Below are 19,357 nucleotides of genomic sequence, written 5' to 3'. Positions count from 1 at the left end.
AATACCCTCTTTCCAAGTATTGACCAACTCGTAAGAAAGGGATAGAGAAGGAATATATGAGGCCACACCACATGGCAATGGAGAAAAAATTGTCACTACAATTTAACAAGCCCCATCCAAATTTTGTCCAGTTGTACCAACCGGATTCTCCTTGTATTTTTTTCCCCATGAAGCCAGACAAAACAACACATTAATGCCATGTTAGAAGGTCCTCACAGTGCACGTCTCACGAGTGGGGAAGTGGAGGGCACAGCAGGCCCTTTCCTGCCAAGTGCAGCAGTCCGCTCCTGTACTGCTCCTGGGATGCAGCAGGCAGTGCCATCAAGACAAACAGATTGTGCCTCACCATGCACCCACTGAGATGGAGCAGGATGCAGTGTGCTTTGCACCACAAACTGCAGCTTGATTGCTCCCTGAGCTAGGAGGGGTTTTTTCCCTGCATCTAAAAAAAGACCTCATTGCTTTGACTATTTTTGGCTACCATGTGGTTTTCAGTTAAGCTCCTTCATCACAGAAATCTCCATGCAAAGAGGTGTTGCTGGTAGCCCTGGGCTGTGTCATCCATGGGCCAAGGTTAACATTCGTTTTCATTTAAAAGCAAACAAAAAAAAATCACTGGCTCGGGAAGCTGCAGTGGTGAGGACACTAGGTCTGACCTGCCAGATGGCATCTCTGCAGGGCAGTGAGGATGCTTGTTCACCAGGGCCAGGAGCCAGGTTTTCACCAGGGTTTGCACTCCATGTGCTCATAGCCAAGCTGTTCATTGTCCCAGTCTAATGGCATGCACAGAAATCATGCAGTTCTGGCCAAGCTTGAAACACTGGCAACTGGAGGAGCTTGGATGGAGGCATCCCTGCCTGATCCAAGTCCTGCTTGCAGATGATGAAGTATCCTGGAGAAAACCAGGCAGGATTCACAGCATCAGGCAGTAGGTGATTAATAGGCCATTACCAAAATGTTGTGATGTCACAGACTCAAGCTGGAAGGGTGAGAGGGATCTTGCCTGGTGCGGGTCAAATAGACTGATTTTGGGAAATAAACATTCATGCGTGGTTACTTTTGAATATACCCCTCTGCAGTGCTGGTAACACAGATGTACCACCATATAAGGGGCCTAGAGGAATAAAAGAGACACAACCAAAAGGCTCCTGGTCCATAACGGAGGAAAGGCTGAGATAAAACTAACTTCTCTGTTTTGCCTGAGCTGAAAGGCCTGTAAACGACCAGTCCATTCCTTCTCATAGAGGGGCAGACAGAGACAGAGAGAAGCTTACAAACCCACCAGCAATCAGAATGTACCAGTGCAAATAACCTAGCAAGCTCTTTTGCTACTTAGCTTAGATAATAGAAAGCCCTTTTTTAATTTAAGAAGAAAACTCCCTTTCATTCCATTTATGAACGTATCATGTTAGTGTTCCTGGGAGCAATGAGAGCATTCTGTCTGGTGCATTACTGAAATGCTGTCATGTTTATTAATATTTCCAAATTGGCCCAAGCCCCATGCACATCATTACACAGGCAAACAATAAACAGTCATATATTTAGTAAATTTGACATCCACCACAAAGGGTTGGTATTGTATAGTGGGATTAGCTACACATGCTGCCTCTCACTGCATTCACAGCTCAGCAATATCAAACCCCTACAAAAGCCCCAGAGACTCCCTGGGTCCTGCTCCACTACCCTGCCTGGCAGATAAATGTGTGCAGTGGAGATCAGTGTAAAGCATTGTGTGAACATGAAAGGAGCGGGGGGGAGGTGGGGGAAATGAACTGCTTGTCATGTCCCAAAATAGGAAGGATCCAAGTAATCAGTGCATCCCATCTGCCCCTGACATCCTAAAGTGCTCATTGAGATTCAGAGGGAGGCACATCATTGCCACTGATGCTGGCCAAGGGTATCCTAGCTCAGGGATGGGCAGCCCTGAGCAAGCACCTGCTTCCCTCGGGATCAGATCCAGCCAGCACCCGCTGCTGCCACCATGAAGACAGAAAAGCCCCTTCATGACATCAGAGGATGTCATCTGAGGGAGAAGAAGGGAACATTCAAGCACAGAGCTCTGCATCAGCAACAAACCTATTAAAAAAACTGCCCAAAGGAAAGACTGTGATTTTAGCACGCCACCCTGACTTCTTTTCATCCCTGAGCTGCAGATAGGGACAAAGAGAAGAGGAGGAATGCTGCCCACAGTTTCCAGGGGGAGGTCCTTGAAAGCATAACAACCAAAAGCCAAAAGTAAATACCCCTTCAGCTAAGGGGGGCTTGCCCTTTGCAATATAATGCTTGTGCATTGCAATATAATGGGGTATTCCTGATCCACTGGTTTTACCAGCTTAAACCCACGACAAGTGAATCAATGACATTGCCATGATTGCCCATGGACAGTGACACAGTCCTAGCACTGTTCTTCAGGAGAGAAACCACCATGGCACCCCATGAATGACATCTTCTTGCTGTCCCTACAATGCCCAGAGAGCCCACAGTGCAATAAGCCATTCTAGGGAGCAGATTGTTCCCTACCACTCTGCTGGCACAAGGCACAGAGGGGCTGCCAGATTCAGGACTGGCTGAAACCATTGTAGCTAGCATTTCTGTTCCTGTGTCTGTTAAATCACACCTCTATTATGCACATTAAATTCTTCTACATATTTGGAATCAAGCAGGTAAACTAGATCCTTGGAAACATCTTTTTGGAGTGCCTTTCTGCTCCTCTCAGTAAGAATTCAATGTGGCATTATTATCATTTAACACCTCTGGTAAAGACCATCAATTTCATTCAGCTTTCTGCTGCCTGCATGCCTCTTCACATTTCCCAGTGAGATGTGCAGAAACCAGTTTGAGAGTCTTGAAGAGCAACATATTCTTCAAGCAACTTAAGCCAGAGTTTGTTAAACACTTTCACCAATCTAACAAGTATTGCACCCTGACTTGGCTGCTTTTGGAGAGAAGTAAATACTTTGCAAGCTATAGGGGAGAAAGAGTTAAGACACAGACATAGGGGAGACGGGTGGACTTGACACAACTCGAATACCAAACCTGGCCTCCAAATGCTGAAGCTCTGGAGCAATGAAGCTGTACCACCCTGCCATCTCGGACTAAGAAAATATTCACAGTGAGTTCTTCAGGAGATGCCCTTGGACCAGCTTTGAGGGACATTTAAGAGAGTGACACAACATCGGTTACTATTTCAAACTTTTCTTCTGTGTCCCTGTATGACCTCTAGCAAGTCATTTGCTACTTTCATTGCTCCTCTCCAGCTCTGTGTGGTAGTGAGAACATTTGGTGCACCCCTCTGGAGGCTGTGATTCTTCATTAGATAGAGGCTGTAACCTGCAATTTCCCTTTCTGGGGGCAAATAGCACATACCTGTACAGGTAAGGGTGGAGGGGTCAAATCCTGATTAGCAAAAGCACTAGTGATTCAGAGGTGCTTTGAGATAGTCTAGGATAAGCAAATGACCATTGGCCAATAATCAGGTTTTCCCGCTCATGCACTCCTCTTGCAGGGAAATAATTTGCATGAGAATCAGATTGTTGTTCTCACCTTGTTTGTTCATTTCATGACTTGTTTTTAAGAGAAGGTTGCTTAGCTGGTCCATCAGTGCTCCTTGTTTAACAGGGCTTTTTACAAATTTTTCCTCTCCTGCCTTCACCTAAATAAGGATATTGATTATACACAGCTCAGCACCAATTAAAACAAAAAGATCTGAGTTAGCAGAAGTAGCAAGGCTGGGGTAAGATTTAGATGCTCTTTTCTGCTCCCTTCCATAGCAAACCCTGGAGGTCCATCCCTGGAAATTGAAGGTCAGGGGTGACAAAAGCAGTCCATAACTCTGTCCCTAGTGGTTGGCATTCAGTGTGAGGATGCACTTACCATTCACACCACTGGCTGGGGAGAGAGCTAAGCATCCAAAGATATTTCAAGGAACCTCTTCATATTAATGTGGCTGGGCCTGACAGTGTATTAATAGCCCTTTAACTCATCTAAACTCATCTAACTTGCCAACTTTACTTTGGTTACTCATCACTCAACTGTTTCTCCAAATCCATTCTTGCAGCTCTTGAGAACAGCCACAGCTATGAGCCAAAAGGTGTAATTCTTGTGCAGAAGTTCGATTTGCATAATATCCAGACTCTTGGAAGTTGCAAACCCTGGACAGTCAAGTAGAAAACCCTTTCATGTGACGAAATGCTTACAAGAAACCCAGAGAGGGACATTTTTATAAGAGTATATCATGATAGGACAAGGGAGAATGGTTTTAAACTACAAGAGGAGAGATTTGCATCAGGTATTAGGAAAAAATTCTTTACTCAGAGGATGGTGAGGTACTGGAACAGGTTGCCCAGAGAAGTGGTGCATGACCCATCCCTGGGTGCTTGTGGCTGTTAAAACCCACTCCACTCGTGACTGACCCTTGCACTTCATTTTTGGAGTACGAAAGGCAAAAATACACCCATATTTTTAGACACATCCTCTGCAAAGCCTTTGTAAATGCATTTTGAAGAACATGAGTACCTTTCTGCTGATGCCCTGTGCACCCATCATCAGCCACTGGAGCTGGTTATACTACAGTAGCTTTCTCCGGGGTCAGGTTTCCTCCATGCAAACACACATAGGACTATCTCTGACTTCAGACCCTAAAAACTTAAAAATTTGTTTCCCCTTTACAGATGAAGGCCACAGTCCCAGACAAGATTGACAGTTGTGCCAAGAACCAATCTCGCATCTTCAAAAGGTTTAGCCTGGTCATGCTTTTCCTCTGCAGCTGCCTTCTTCAGTTGCTTTCCACCCGCCCTAGCCCTGTCTTCCAATTTTCAATGGCAACAGTCTCATTGAGATTTTATATAGGAGCTGTTTTCACTAAACACCAGAGGACTTTGTTTCCTTTGTTATACTAGGTTCTGTTGTTGTTACAACAGAAAACAAGAGCAATTTCTTTTTCTCTTTTTTTTAATTTTGTTTGTTTTTAAAAGATCACGACAGATTTTGTACACCAAGTTCCAATGAAGAGCAAATGCTTACAGGAGTTGTAAGGCCAGCTTCTTTCCAAAACAGTCTTTGCCATGGATGCAGTCCTACAGATGTACTGAAAGCAGTCTGAAGGCCAGTCTTGTCTTCCCTGCTTGCCCAGCAATGCACTGATACTTTGCCCAATTGAGCAGCCTATTGTACCTCACCACTGGGTTTTACACCAGCTCAAAGTCACTATAACAGAATCACTCTGATTTACCACTTTTTTTTTTCTTCTCAGGAAGGTTAAGTTAAATTGAAAACTGCTTGTGAGAGGTTCAGTTCCAAGGGTGAGGAAGGTGAGGTAATAAAGATTTCTGTAAAAGCTTATATCCATTGTAGTCTGAAAGTTGTGGCATGTATGGTAGCTGTGCCCTTTGCTCTGGCAGAGTTAAGGCAGAGCACTCATTCATCACTTGCTGAGAACCCTTTCATGCTGGGAAATAGCCAGGGGAGTAGTGAATCAACCAGAGCACAAGAGTGTCACCCATCCACCAAAGAAGGAAAAAATGGCAGGTTTAAAAAGTGAAAGAGGTTTTGGACATAACAGGTTTATGGTCATCAAGTCTTCCAGGAAAGACCAGGAACAAAATCGCTTCATGGACATTTTCAGATTGGCAATGTTATGTTTGAGTTTGACCTCAGGGGTCCCTTCAGAGTCAAAAGAAAGAAGGGGGCACCAATAAAGTGTAATTCACTTGCCTAAGGTTAGAGGTGTGTTCCTATTTAGGGAGACCTGTAAACAAAAATGCTTGTTTCTCTCCACTAACTGTAGCTCAACTGCTGGATATTTAAATTATATATATTTAAAGGTCAGTGAATAAATTGCATGAGGGATGTATTTCTAAAGAACACCAGCTATCGAATCATGTCAGCTCTGTGCAAGTGTTGCTTTTTGGTATCCTGTTGCCTGTGATAAAAGCAGTGTTTCCATCCCTTTCCTTTAAAATATGGAAAAAAATGTGTATTTATTTAAATGTGTGGTAACTATATTTTTCAAAAATTCATTTTGATAATTGCACCACATGTCTCATGAACCAGTAAGCCACTGCTTTCTACTGTGTCAAGCCTGTACACAAGAAGAGATGCTGGTGTGTTTGTCTCATTTGGGTACAAACATGATCTGGTTCAAGCTTCTTACATGATGAGGAGACAGAAATACACCTCCCATGGCTTGTGCCAGCGGTTGCTAGCAAATAATACAGCTTGTCACTTAATAAGGAGACAACAGACACCTTGCCTGTAAGCTCACCCTTACGTCCTTCCTAGCAGCATCACTGCTCCAAGACCCCTACCCACCTCCCACCAAAGGCAGGTTTAGTTCCTGTCTGGAGTGGGATTGAGCTCAGGCCCTGAACAACCTGCATTATTGCAAATGCTCAGTGGATTTATTTATGCCTGTGGCATAAATAGTTCCTTCTCTCCACAGGACATGTAATGCCTCTGGAATTCAGTGAGAGGAGACGCAGGCGCAGGCACAGGCATAATCAGTCTCCGGCACAGCCAAGCGCTTGCTTGCAGGTACACATGTGCATGGCCACCCCTCCACAGCTCTGCTGAGGGCGACACCCCTCCATCAGCAGGGTCTGGCATTGCCCACACCTTCCAGCTGCCAGCTCTGCCCACTGCCAATCACCCAAGGTGCACTGGGCAAAAAAGGGAGATTTGGTTAGAAAAAAAAAGAACAGTATAGATAGCCAGTGTGTGGATCCTGGATGCTATCAGCATAGTAAGGAACAAGGTTTTCATTCCACCTGGGGAAAAGATACTTCTGTAAGAAGGATGCCACGGTAGAAGTGGAAAGTAACTTGGCCCAGATTGCAGTCCACTTCGTTTTTGTGTCTGTACCTTCACTGTTGTGTTTCACACACCTAGCCCCTATGCTCATTGTATCCATAGGAAACAGAGTATCCAAAATAAGGCATCAACTGGAAAAATAAACACCAAAAGCCTGAGTGGTCCAAGAGGAAAATGGAGGATAGAGGTGCACCATTGCCCCAGAAAGAGATAAGTACCCTTTAAGGAGAGAAATGACATGGACACTGTGTTGTCTGAGTGTAAGAATTCTGACTTGAAGGGCACCTGCCCTGGGACGGGGATGTAAAAGCCCTGTCCCTTGGCTACCCCACAGCTCAGGGCTCGCTGAGCTCCTACACCAGGAACATACATTGGCCACAGAGGCAAAAAAGGCTTTGCATGGGGGCACAGTAAAACACCTTGGGAGCCAACATGCCAAGTGGTTGCCCTCTGAGTGGTCAGAACTGGCACATGTTTTTTTTGTGCTCCCCCTGCTCAGTGTATCTGATCCTGATGAGATCCTGTTCTGGATCAATTCAGCACCTGACATAGAAGGATCACAGCCCTTGTTTTGGAGAACCATCTCAACACACAGGAGCATGGAATTCATAATTTGCAAAACCACAGTGGTACTTTCTTAAAACAAAACACTTCTAACTATCAGGACCTATCTAGACATCTCTCCACCCAGGTTAGCCCATTAGCCAGGGAGCGGAAAGCAAAGTAGAGACACAGGCAATAAGAGGAGCAGCAAGGTGGTGCATGCCCTGCCAGGAATGCTAGTGCTGAGTTGTGTAGACCTGGCACCTGGTCCTGCTGCCCAGGCAGCCAGTGGGAGCCCTAGCTCCAACCCATCTCAGATCTGCTGGGAAAGCTGAGCCTCTTGGCAAGCCACCTTGTGCGCCTAGCTGAAAATAGCGCTGTTTTTGCCAAAACATACACTCAGGGCTTGGATTCAACAATGCTGCATCAGCAGCTCGTAATCAAGTTGACACGGGCTGATTGTTTATTGAAAGAGAAGAGGGAAATCGTGATTTGACCGGATTCAGTAAAAACCAAATAAGCCAGAGTAGAGGGGCTGGGTTTTTTTGCACATGACAGAAAATCTTTTCAGTGGACTTGTGACAACTCAGACCTTGACCTGACATCTCCTCTGCGTGCAGCCGGGGTGGTAGGGTGGTCTGTGAACTCGGGGAAGGACTGGTGCAAACTCTGAGCAGGATATGAGGGAGGAGCAGAGCACTTATTTGTGCAGTGCAAGGCATGTGTATAATCTGTCAGCAGAGAAATGGGGAGAAAGAAAATATGGAGGGAGGGGAAAAGGAATGCTATAAAATGTAATATGTAAACTGCCAATCATGGCCATGGTGGTTTGTGCTTGCAATACATAGCTTTCATCTTTGCTCTTTATTTTATATTCATCTCTTCCTTCTTTGGCTCAAGCCAAGTCGATTCCCCCAGGGTAGAGTATATTGACTTTTCAATCTCCTCTCTTTACTGTCCTGGGTTCCTGGATGAAGCCAAAGCAATGTTTTTTATTTGCTTTTTTTCTCTTGGTTTCATTCTCAGGATTTGAACCACTGCCTCCCAGCCTGCCTGAGATATTGCTACCCTTTCATTCCTGTGCCCATGGCAGGATCCCCTGCAGCATGGTATGGTTTCCTCCTCTCCTGAAGGGCAGACAGTAGCACGGGTGATGTGGTGACTTTTCCAGAGCAGCTGAGTTATCAGCTATTTTGGTCCTCGCTGGGCTTCTGAGCACCATGACTCTGAAAATCATGTCCTGTGACATCTGAAGGTGACACAGGGTCACAGGGTGACAGGCTGCTGTCCTTAAGTTTTCTGACTACGGGAATGCCCTGCAGTGGGCAGGACCTCCTGGCCAAGAGCAGCACCTATGCCGATAAGCAGTGGAAAGAGGTATCTGGTAATCATCATGGGAGAACAATGGAAGAGGGGAATTACATACAGACTATGGCCTAAACCAGGAAAACAGGGCAGGCAAGTTGGGCTTCAGGACAGGACTGGGAGGCATTCACACCCTTCCTACAGCAAGGGTGCCTCAGTCTGTGGCAGTGGTTTCCTCAGCAGCTGCCAGCATGGTCCCGGGTTTTCCTGTCCTTTCTGCAGCTGCCTGCTCCTAACATAAATTCCAGGTTGCTCCAGGGCAGGGAGACCACAGAGTCCAGACTCTGGGGTGGCTGTACTTTTTCTCATTGTTGTGCAATTTCCAGCACAGAGCTCTCTGCCACCAAGCTGAAGGTGGATGAGGGCTTTCCATTTACTACAGTGGAACGTGTTCTTCACCTTGCCAACTCAGGCTCAGGGGGTCCTCTGCTTCTCCTCTACCATAGTTAGCTTAATATCACCTGCTGGTGGGCTATACCTTGAAGTGCCTCCTGCATGGTGATGTCATCCTTCACAGATTTATCTTCAAGCCAGGATGGACGCTGCCCGCTGCTAGTAAAATTGAGGCTGACTCTCCCAGAATGACAGCATTATGTGCAAGCAATCTCCCAGTCCCCGCTCAAGAATGGGGCTGCACAGGTGCTGTCACTGCTTCTCACTCCACAAATGCATTGAAAGGTGGCCGACAGTGGTTTATCAACTGCAACATTTCTGCAGTGGTGGCTCTCGGCTCCTCTTGTCCCAAGGCAAAGGGGATTTTTTGCACCTGCCTCCAGCAGGAAGACTACACTGGACCCCCAAGGAAGGAATATTACATGGGGAGACCTCAACTTGCCTTTCAGCCAGTAGTTGTCCTTATGAGGGCAGAGGAAGGAGCCAGAGCCTGCACAGGACTTGCCTTCAGCAGGCAGGGCTGCCTTGAAGGTCATCCCGAGCATCCCTGGGCCCTGCCACTATGCTGATATAACTCAAGCCAGTGGTTGTTTCCATACCCAAGGTCAGCATGGATCAAAGATTATTCCTCTCACTGCCATGGCAATTTAGACTAAGTCATGCAGCAGAGGGCTAAGAAAACTTTCATGCTGAGCTAGTACCTACAGACACCACTGAGCTGCAGCAACTAGGTCACAGTCAACTGTGCCCCAAATATCTCAGTGGCAGTGGAGTGACATGTTACACCCTAGCACTAATGCCAAGAGCTGTGGCTCAGTACTCTCAGTGTGAGGCACTAGGGATCTTGCTCAGATATGGATATCCAGGAGCCTGAGCAGCCACTCTAGGAAGGTGATAAACTGCTCCCAAAATGCCAGCATCCAATGTATGTTTCAGTCTTTCTGCTCTAGAGATCAGTCTTGTTTTAATCAGCTTAGTTAAAAAATTGAAAAAGCCCAAAAGAGTACTCTTCATGAACTCTGGGAGTAGCACAGTGCAGGTGCTCCTGAAAGTGCTTTTTGGTTTGTTATTAATAGAAACTCACTTTATCAAATCAATGGAAAATATAATTGAAAATGAAATAGCTCCATTTTCATCACATAACTTTGTGAAGAAAAACAACTTCTTAGATGTTGATTACATTCAATACTATTTGTTCTATACAGCTACCAAAACATTGTGAAACAACCTTTCCCAAGGGTATCACCTGACATGAGTCTTCAAGCCTTGGTGTTTGGATCTCAGTTCTGAAATCAGACTCTTCTGTGTGTTTTTTTGGTAAAATTCTGCCACTGTCTTCCAGATTCCAGCTAAAGCCTGCAGGCTACAAGGGAGGAGACGAACCCTTTGGGACTTTTGTCCAAGTCTGTCTGTCTGCTTAGTCACTGCTGGATCTACTGCCTTCTGCCACTGAGAAACATGTCTGCTGCTGGTAGGACCAACCCAAACTCGATGATGCAGGCAGGCAGCACAAAGAAATCAAATAAAACAGTACTTTGCATCTATAAAAGAGGATCAGATGTTTTAAGGTGTGATACCTACCTAAAGAGCCAACATTTGGAAGAGCTAGTCTTCCAAAGGCCAAGCTAAACAGGATACAATCAAAGCTGCATGGCTGTCCAAGGACAGGCTGGGTTTATGAATGACACTGGAGGTGGAGCCTCCCTGAGTCACCAGCTTGTCTTGTTTAACTTGGCCACATCTATGGATAACCTCTTGTAACTTGGCTCTTTCCAGCAGTTTCACACCTTTAAACAACTGCCTTTCTTTCATTAACTCATTCTCTTAACTTTGCTCCAGATTAAATGGTTTTGGTCTGCTATGTTTTCTTTTTTTTTCTGTTTCAGGCAAACCCATAAAGTGACAAGACTTTACTCACTGGCTTTCTACCTCGTGATGATTAAAGCCAGTAAAGCATCCTGGCACAATACACATAGGAAAAATATTTGCATTGAGAGCAGGCACCTCATCCACCATTGTACCTTTGTTTTACAGCACATATACCAGAACCTGCAGACATCTGGAAACCTGCATTTTCCCAAATTGATTGCCAATAGGCCTGAACACACCACAGACATACCTACACCCTCCATTTTCATCTGCACCACTTGTGAGTAAGTAAAATCTCACATATCCCCTGGAATGGCAAAGCACACCACTCACCTTCCCCTCATGGCTCCCTTTTAACAGAGAGACAGCGTGTGCAATAGGGATCACCACCACATCCCTGGATATGAACCCATAAATATTCCTCAGTAGTGAAGTCCAGGCTTTCAAGCTTAGAGATTCTGGTCTGTTTTCAGGATGTATTTTTAAGCAGTTTTGCAAGAATGGTTTTCCTCTACATTCCTCTTACCTCACCACACTATGTCTCCATGGACTGTGACAACAGCCTAAGTGCATGCTCTAGTTTCCCAGCTCCAGGACCAAGGATACCAGGAGCATGCCAGGTTTTTAACACACTCTTAGCTTGTGGGTCCATTCCCCCATCACACCATTAATGGCCTGCATGTCTAGAGTGTGATTCCCAGCTCCTGCTTCTCTGTGGCCCTTTTCCAGTGTGATGACCCTGATAGCAAAATGCAGCTGCCAGGACTGTGTGAACATTGGATGCCTATATCCACAACTCTCTGTCTCAGTGAAATGGAGAAAATTGGATGCTCCCCCTCACCACTCATGTTGTTGTAGTCACAGGGCTATGCCATCATGGCTATGTTATCCTGCCTGGTTGGTTATAACCTGATTTCTACTGGGAAATTTACAGTGCTGGTTTCTGAAGTAGGATAGCAGGGCACAAAAACCCTTGACATTTCAGATGGGTAGCCTCCAGATTTCATTATGCAAACTACTTTGTGTGCTTTGGAACTTTAAAGAAGAAAATGTTTTTCATTAGAATGTGATCACAGAATTTTGTCAGGAAGTTGCCACTTTAACCTTACAGCATGCTATATTTGGAGGTGTTTGGGGGATGTCTGTATATACGGTTATGCCATACTGCAAACTGAAGTTATAGCCAAAGCTGAGGAATTTTGTCCCTCGAAAGTCTGTTTGTCAGTGGTGCTGTTCTGGATTTGAAAACTGGCCTAATCAAAATGAAATTTAAGTCAAAATTATGAGGTGAAGAATCATTTCTGGGTAACCAGATCTGCAGCAGCACATAGAAAGACAGCACACTCCTTACATCCACTGTTCCTGGCTACACAGTCACAACACGAGCAGCTGGGTTGGCTCTACCACCTCTCGCTATGGGTACCCAGCTGAAACTCACCAGTTATGTAGCTGCTCCCTGTTCCACACTTTGTCCACCTCCCAGTCCAGACGTTCAGGGCACTGGACACTTGGAGCACCCTCCCTGTCAGATGTTTCTGCTACATGGTCAGGATATAGCCCTCAAAAGCCTTTGGATGAAAGATGTTTCGTGAAAATAAATAGAAATGGCAAAGAATGTTTATTTGCTTGGTAGCCTTTGAGAATTTCTAAGAGAGAACCAAAATCCTGCTGTGCTAGGTGATGTGCTTGAATAGCAAACCAGCAATTTCCATTTTGCCCTTTCCCAGGAACAAGAATTAGAGCAGTCCTTCCACAGTAATTTCCCTGACATGTTTGAAATGCAGATACGCTGGCTTCTCTTTGCACTTAGCTTGGGAAATTCTGTTTGTGTCTCTATTTCAATGACAATTTTGTCCATTTATGCCTCTACTTAGTATTCAAGAAGGAAAAAAAATCAATCATTCTTTCTACCTTTCTGACTGGCTGCACTAAGGTAAAATGTTGCACAAGTAAAGATATTGAAAAATGATTGAACTCACTACAGGAAAATAATTGCAGAATTCAACTGAGATTAATAGAACAAAATAAGTTTATGTGGCATTTCTTTTGCATTTTGTAGAAAAAGCAACTTCTAATTTATGATGTATGTGCTGTGATATCAATGATCCTTTTTTCCGTGTGTAGAGTCACTCTTTTTTCAGCTAAGCGCTGTGTTGGTTGGCATACTTAGCCAAAAATACCTCTTCAGACATGCTTTGGAGAGAGAAAGGCTGGAATGACCTTTTTGTACAGCTTGATGGATGCCTTTGGCATCTCAATCTGAACAGCAAATACCATAAATCATGTCAGCAACACAGCCAGGATCCAAACTCCAAATGCACTGAAGACCTAGGCCCAAATATTAGCTGCCTGTTGAGAGTACTTCTGTGAGCTAATTTTGCTGTAAAGGACAATAGCTGAGAAGAAGTAATGGATGGTGGGCATGGTCTAAACATCAGAAGGTGCAAAACACTCTAATACTTATCAAGTGACAAAGACCCAAAAATAAGGCTGTTGCATGCAGTATTTGTTGCAATTGATGGCAAAGCTCATCATTTTCTGTCCCTCTGTTTTTCTGCCTGTAAGCATCAAACCCATAGGCACACTTGAGCCCAGCTAAACCCAGGTGCTTAATACGTAGAGTGCTTAATTTTCTATGGGTTTTGTGGAAACAAGTGTCTGGATGGAAGTGACTCAAAGTGCTGTCTTGTTAGACAGTAAAGGTTGCAGCCTGAGGCAGACACTGATTCACTCTTTGCTATTTGCAGCTGAAAGATTCAAAGGGTCACCTCATACCCTTGAGAAGGGGAATTTAGGTGGAAACAGTAGAACCTGTTAAACTACTGGGTTTTTAAAGTGTCTGCCATACGGAAGGTGAAGAGAAACAACACACGTTCTTGTAGCACAAGCAATGGAGACGGCACTATTAAGATAGTCTCATATTCTTGTTATTATACACTACTCCTGTCAGGTGCAATAACCCAGCATTTATGTGTAAGCACCAATTTGCACAGCAGAGTCACTACAATGCCTCTGATGAAGCTGCTGCTCTCTTGCACCAAGCTATGTGCTCTCCAGGACACACTGAAAGGTTCCTCAAATACCTTGCAGTTCCATCCCAGACACGTGTACAGTCACACTGCAGAGCCATATCTGCAGGACTTTTGATCCACAATTTACTCTTCCTTTTACTAAATGCTAAAAGCAATATGAAAAAAGCACTGAATGGCTTAATGAAATGGAGGCCTGAGTTCTCAAGAAGACACTAGAGCTATCACAACCTTGACTATAATTGCATTAATAGCAATCAGACTGTTTAATCTGCTGTAGTTCGCTAATTGTTTCCTCTTTAAAAAATTTTGGGGAATTTTAAGGCTTCCTGAAGGGTTGTCAGTTCAACTTAACATCTGCATTTCTTTCCTGAATTCCAAAAAAGCAAGTAGGCTTTATTAATATCTCAGCTGAGGGAACAGGGCATTCGCTTAGTGATGGGGAAACATGGGCTGCTTTAAATCCGTCTGCAACCTGGGAAGAGGCAAAAAGGACAGAATGACATGTAATGTTGCCTCCTCCTTTGCCTTCTACTTCCTTCTTTTTTCTCATTTGCTTGGTCGCCTGTGAAGCTGACTGGCTCTCACAACCTTGCTGGGGCTCTCTCTGTATTCATATAGAAATACTCATATATATATATTTACATACATGTTTGTGTGTCTGCATGTGCACACACCTCTTCTTGCTGTAGTCTTGATGCTACAGTAGAACCAGAGTGTCAAACTCCCCCTTATTTTGAGGTGACAGAAGTTCACTGAAAACAACAGACATTGCACCACAAATTTTTGCCTGCATGTTAAAAACCACTTTTATGCCCAAAGTTGTACCCTCCTACCACCATCACCTACAATGTGTCACTATCTCTCATTCCCTTATTCCCTACCCACCACAACAAACCACTTGGAATGACATTTCAGAGCATGAAGTTCATCTCCTTCTTAGCCTGGGCTATATCAACCATCTCCCTTCAAGACCCTCTCCCCAGAACTGTCTTTTCTTAGGGTGCCAAGACATATGTTTCTGAGCTTTTCACAAGAATTGCCCTCTAATGCAGCAATGCAGATAAGTGAGAACAGTGGTGTGATACAGATCTTCCATATTGAAGACAGATCCAGTCTCCAGATTCTTTAATGCATTTCAACATTATTTACTCTGACATGACACAACCTGTCAAGATAAGATATTTTCAGTGAGGTGAGATATGCATTACCTCCAGAGGACTTTGCACCTCCCTGGAATTTTATGCTCCAAACACCACTACAGTAGAGTCTTTTCTGAGATTTTAAAGCATCTAGGTAACATTATTTTTCACATATCTTTGCTTTTGAGCTCTGACTGGGGCTAGAACTGAAAATGCTGAAATGCATCAGGAGAGTTAAGTCACTTAGTTTTTATGAGATTCATAGTCCAATTTTTCAGACCAAAGGAGGGAGTGTATTTTTGATACATTATTTTCATGAAGAAAATTAAATATCCCTAGGGAGTCAGAATCAGCTTTGAGAGCAAAAATAAAAACAACAAAATATTAAGAAGTAGACAATAAGTCTCAGTGGGAGCTCAGGATCCACTTCTTTTCTGAAGCTTTCTGTACTAACGTCACAAAATGGCATCTGTCCTGCAGCCAAGTCAGTCACCTTGAAAATTTCTAGGTTCAGTGCATAAGGATTGAACAGTTGTATTTGCTGTCAGCTCTCATAAACAACCAATGGCTTTCAGAAGGTCTCCAAACAACAGGCCTGATCCTCATCTGATTAAAATTAAATTCTGGACAGTGAAACCTAGCCAGTGTATAACATCTGGGGGCCCTGCCAATTATTACATAAATGTGCCTTCAGTTAGATAGAACATTTTGTTAAAAATATAACTAGAGAGCTAGAAATAAATGGGCAATAGCTTTAAATTCATTTACTTTTTTCTTTAAGTAAATACTATTGGAGGAAGTGAGGCTGCATTTGCTGAGTTTACTGTCTTTGCACAAGACCTTGCTGTACTGCATCAGTAACACTGAACATTTCTTTGTAATCATGGAATCAAACATTTTATTAATTTGATTGCTTCACTCAAAACATACAATCTGGACATGAGTTTCATCAGTTCTTGTGAGAGCCTCTGCTCAGCCCTTACCAGAAAACCAATCCTACTGGCTAAATTATCTCCTCCTTTATGTTAAAAATTATCCTATTCAATTCTTAGGGCTTCTGACTTTTCTTAAAGACTTTTTTCTTTTTTTTTTTTTTTTTTTTGAGAGGGAAGGACAAAGAAAATGGGAATAGAGAATAAAAAGCTACAGGAATGCAGACATCTATTAATGCAATCCTTTCCTTGCTAGGAGGGTTTTTTAAATCTCCTTGACTCCTCTGAATGAGCAATTCATCTCTACTCCAGTTGGGAAGAGCAGCTGAATTTCAGTTTCAGAAAAACCCAGCATCGTCTGCAGCAAGCTGTTTCTTCCCTGGCTCAGTGTAAGAGGCACCAGCACTCTGGCACCCAAAGAGGCAGCCTGGCTGTCCCTGCCACCAGGTACCACCTGCTAGGCAGCAGCTCTCTGCCCCCCTGCAGCCATCTCACTGTGTGGGCTCGACACACATGCAAGGTTTCAATATATGGACTTCTGGCCTAGAGGCAGAAAGTGCTGCCTAGTGAGCCACTCCAATCACCAGAGAGAGATTGAATTAAAAAAAAAAAAAAGAAGAAAGAAACACACATGACATTCCTGCTTACTTGCAATCTGACCCCACACTGTGCTGCCTTTGAATTAAACACCTCTCTGAGAGGCAACTGTCCTATTAGCATAACGTATAGCATTAAAACATGGAGCTCTTCCCAGGGTGTGCTTTATTGTGTGCATGCTTCATTTTTAATATTCATGGCCAGCTCTGTTTAGAACATCCTTTTGACAGAGGAGAGGCGCCGAGATAAGCCGTTGGGATAGCGGTTGTCCTGGTAACAGCAAGATCCACTTATTTTTAGCACTGAAGTCATCCAGTTAAACAAACTGCATTAAAGGAACATTGTGATTATGACACAACAATAAAGATGTGTGGTGTATTTACAGTCACTGCGATGGTGTGATGCCTCATCTTCTCCTGCTGGTTCTGGCTGCTGGCAGTCTGGCCCCTGTGCTGGCAGAGCAGAGCATGCCCTTTCCTTCTGGGTGATGGCAGAAGCCCAGGGAACAGCCCAAGCAGGGTGGAGGGGAAAGCACAGTGTGTGTCTCCCCTCTGCCAGGCTGCAGCCACTGCTCTCAGTAAGTAAGGAGGATCCTCCTCAAAAGTGCTGCACAAAACCAAGGTATACTTTTTTCAGGGAGGAAATGTATAGATTGGATGGACATAGACCATGAAACATGGGCAAACCAGGTCAGAAACAGGGAATTGAAGACTCTATCTTCATCCTCACTACCTGCTGATGATCTCCAGTTCCTGGTGTGCACCAACCTAGTGACCCCAGAAGGCCTAGGAGCTCTACCCAGAAGGTCGCCCACAAGCCCAAAGGCTAAACCACAGGCTTAAGAACTGCACCAAAAAGGTGTTTCAATAGAAAGGCTTCCCTTCCACCTCTGTTGGGGCAGGCCTGAACTGTAACAAGCAGCGCCCTGCTGCTGATAGTTTGATCCTTATCCTTCAGGAGGCATGGCAAAGCTGCAGGTACCAGAAAAAGCAATGAAAGTTAATAGCAGCTTTTCCAAAGCTAATTGGGACATATCTTTGGGCCACAAAAAAGTTTCAGTGACAGTTTAAAAACATTTTTTGCCTTATATAAGCCAATTTGCTTATTCTCGTTTCTTTGAGCACATACTGAGAAGGCCTGACATAAGAAGAGACCTCCTAGCTTCAGCAAAACCTTTACTACCATAAAGGTCCACTTGTCAGAGTTTGCAAAACATTATGCTCAGTTAGGCAGTGCTGTTAGGGTATTAAAGCATGGGTTTCACTCTTTTTGACCCACTACTTCCAAAGTTGCAGGGGCTGTTTTACTTCCCCCTCTCCGCATTGGTTTTGGTGAGATTTAGTAAAGCCCAGTGGGTGTAACAGAATCATAAGAGCAAACAAGCACAGCCACCTCCAAAGCTATCAGGTGATGTTGGCTCACATATCCCAGACAATACCTGTTGAATCAATCGTTGCCTGAAACTTAGTGTCCCCAAAAAAGAAAGCAAAGAAGAATTACAAATTTAGAAAGGCTCAAAAGAGGGAAGGGAAGAAGTAGAGGAAAGTGGGGAGCACCTTGGGGCAAATTTCTCTTTTACTTCAAGGAAAGGGCAACTTTGAGCTTAAAGAAGTATGTGGGGAAAGACATAGAAACAGGAGAAGAACTGGAGCCACAGAGAGCCCGTGCACACATGGATGGGAGAAATTCTAGGTAGAAAAAAAGAATTGCAAGAAGGTTTTGATATAGGCAGCAAACTTAGCCAGTAGTCTCAGTAGCATCTGCAGTCCTGCAGGTTACAATGGCTTGAAGCTGTCCAGTGCCACTAACAGTGTTAATGACAACCAGAGTTGAATTTGGGTGTGAAGGTGTTCAAAGACAGAAAACCCAAACCCAATACTCTTCCAGAAATCTCTTAGCCTTTCCTGTGCAGACTATAAAGTTTCAAGTAAAACCACCCAAGAAAAATGGGCATAGCCACTCCCTGTGGGTAAAACTGGAGGGGTTCAAAGTTTTGCTGTGCTTGTTATATCACAAAAGACAAAACAGATACCTGAAGTTCATCCTAACCTATTCATGGCTGTGGGAAAATGACTCATTGCAAGTTCAGTGTCTTTTTGGAGCTGATTAAAGTGGTTATTATAAATTCATCCAAGCAGAGTGACTGTTCTTGGTGCAGCTATTCTAACACAAGCTTCTTTCTCTGCTTCCAAGCAACTGCTCGCTCCCAAATTAACTCTGAAGAAAAATCTTTGCTTACTTCTTTAGCATGTGCCTGCCATCATACTATTGGTCCATCACTGGTGGGAAATGATGTGGCCTCTTGTAAGCAGAGACATTTAGTGAGGAGGGAGAAAGAGACACAAGGTTTTCTGATCACTGCATACAATTCCTGAGGGTCTCTGACAACACCCTCTTGACACATAGCACTGTTTTCTTTGGTATTGATGATGCCAGCAGGGATTAGATTTCACATTCATCATAGTGCTAATGCTGCAGAAAATGAGATCCTAATGCTTTAATTTATTTTGCTCTAGCTTTTGTAAGATGTTTTTGCTACAGTAATGAACTGGCCATTGTGTAGCTCTGCTACCAGCAGGGTGAGCTGCCAATGGCTCGGTGGCATGCTGTGACAGTGAGACTTAGCAATGGCTCTCCTTGGGCTGAAGAGGGTTTTCTGTCATTCTGCCCAGAGGAGGTC

The sequence above is a fragment of the Manacus candei genome, unplaced genomic scaffold (assembly GCF_025592945.1).
Source record: "Manacus candei isolate 608988 ecotype Guabito, Panama unplaced genomic scaffold, ASM2559294v1 h1tg000017l, whole genome shotgun sequence".
Classification (NCBI taxonomy): Eukaryota; Metazoa; Chordata; class Aves; order Passeriformes; family Pipridae; genus Manacus; species Manacus candei.
This window is presented reverse-complemented; position numbering follows the sequence as displayed.